Here is a 2,732-nt window from a genome sequence, read left to right as displayed (position 1 = left end):
GAGATATTATTAATATATATATATATATATATATATATATATATATATAATATTTAATAATTTGATAAGATATAATGAAAGATAATATTCCTACGTATTTGGATTATCAGGATAAGAAGAGATAGGAGGAAATTCTCCATTTATACTTCCTATAAAAACAAAGATTTGATTTTCTACATACATTTTCAACGAATTCTTATAATTTATTATAAATTTTTATTGTATTGAGTTGTCCGGAAAGTTCGTGCCGATTTTGAAGGAAAATTGAAACGCAGAAGATTTAAATTTTAGTATACATGTATTAAATTTTAGTCTATTATATGTCTATTAAATCTTTTGCGGCACGAACTTTCCGGACAATCCAATAATAATTATTATGATAATAAGATTCTTATATATTTGGTTTATCAAGGTAAAAGGAGGAAGGAAGTACTATTTAGTATACTTTCTATGAAAGCAAAGAGAAATTCCTCTGTACACTTTTTACAAATTTTTCATAAATTTTCATTAAAAAATGTATAGAAGGAAAATCGATAAGCCACATATCAGTCGTATTCTAATTTGCAATGAAAATGTTTGTGTCACTTTTAAACGCGACTTGTGGGTCGTGCTCAGTGTGCAAATCATTTTATGCGACATTTGACAAGTGTTATATAGATACGAGAGTTGGCTATTATTGGGACCGTTCACGTGATGTTTTCACGAAGTTTTAAACAAGGTAAGAGACGACAAATAGGCTTACCGTCGCATTCCACCGTTTCAAGAAAACATTTTCGCTGGCAAAACTCCGAACTGGCAATACTCCGCAATTAATAATAATTAATTAATTCAATTAATAATAATTAAACTAAAACCCTCCATAATTAGTCAGCCAAGTTCGAATATAACTGATTAAAAAAATGCAGCTGAATCTATTCAATGTAATTTAGATTTGATATACAGAGTGACTAAAAAAAAAAATATAAGATATTTAATCTTGGTATAAATTCATTACGGGATCCGAATGAAAATAATTGAAGAGTTTACTGTAACAATAGGTTGACCTACATTTTACAAAAACGAAGAATAGATGTATTTTCTCATCACTTTAAATTTAGAATTTGTTTTCCCTGTTTTACAAAATGTTAGCCCGTTGTTGCAGTAAATCTTTTCGATTTCTTTTTTCACAAAAAATTCAATTTAAACATCAACAAAAAACACAGAAATGATAATGATCCTTCACTCGTTATATTCAATTAAGACGATTAAAGTTGCATAATTAATTACAATTAAATTCAAAAAAATTTTTCGTAACAAATTCTTCACAATATTTTAAGATAACAATATTCTTATCAAATCGACGATCAATTTAAAATTTGTGAGATTATTTAATTTAGTTTGTGATTCCATTGCATGCCAGTAATTAGTTCACAGTTACTTCAAACTTGTTTCTTTTGAATTCGAGATATATATCGAATAACGTGCTTTTTACAGCACAAAATTGGACATCAACATTTATTTGTTTTATTTAACTTTTTAACTGAACATGTGCAATCGAAAAATCGACTTGATTCAGTATACAAACGAAAATTTATCGATTCATATCATTTTAAGTATAATAACTACTATTTGAATTTATCTACCTGAGTCGGCTGTCCTCAAAACTTCAATTGTTAATAATTTGGAAGCCAAAAATGTGCAAACGAAAAATCGACTTTGCAAAATGTGCCAAGGAAAATCTATCGATTGAGATTAGTAAAATTAATCTAGTTTATTTATGATTCAGGAATAGTGTGAAATTAGTCCTCAAAAATTGTTTTTTCAATAACTTTTCATTAGAAGTATGTAAACAAAAATTCGAAATATGCATACGTGTGCGTGCTAACTACGAGCGAGCTATAAAAGAAGCTATAAAATAAATAAGCTATAAAAATTTTTTCAAAGTTGACAGCCGACTTCACACGAGTAATTTTGACGTGCACACTGACTCGACATGGACATGCAACGCACGCTATATAGCACTTGTTTACGCGTACATATTTAACCGACGCTACTATCGCGTCGGTTCATAGTACGATTGTAACCCCTGATCGGCTATCGAGAGAGCTCCGTTATCGACGTCATTAATGGCCATCGCGCGAAGTCCATTGCGTGATATTCAACCACGGACTATCCAATTCGTGGAAATCTGGGAATAATCACAGCGAGACTCTAATGCTGCATCAAAAGACGATATGCCACATCGTCATCCGGCTCTAATGAGCTTCAACGTGACATAAAATTGACGTGACCTTTGAATCACAGGTTATCTGATCACCGGGCTATTAAAGCCATCTCCTCTGTTAAATCTATAGTATCAAATTTAATTTAACTTAAGTCGCTATGGCTACTAAATATATCGTTTATTCTGTAATGCTAGTTAAATTTGACACTGTATAGTACATTAGATTAAATTTGACACTAGATTTAATACACTAGATTTAATACACACATAAAAGACGTGATCAGATAAACACTCATAAAAATAACTTTAAAGAAAACTACTGAGAAAAGATTTTTTATTTCCGAAAATGTGCTTTAAATCATGTGCTGAAACTTATATAGTAGCACAAAACAACACGAAGCACAATTAAAGAGCTTTTTAGAAAAACGTCGAAACCATCAATTTTATAAAAAGTGTTTTAATAGAAAAACTTTGCTTGTGCATTGATTACATGTTTTTCTATTTTCTGTAAAATTTAAAAAATATTGAA

Source organism: Atta cephalotes (assembly GCF_000143395.1).
Source record: "Atta cephalotes unplaced genomic scaffold scaffold00065, whole genome shotgun sequence".
Classification (NCBI taxonomy): domain Eukaryota; kingdom Metazoa; phylum Arthropoda; class Insecta; order Hymenoptera; family Formicidae; genus Atta; species Atta cephalotes.
Note: the sequence above shows the minus strand (reverse complement) of the source record.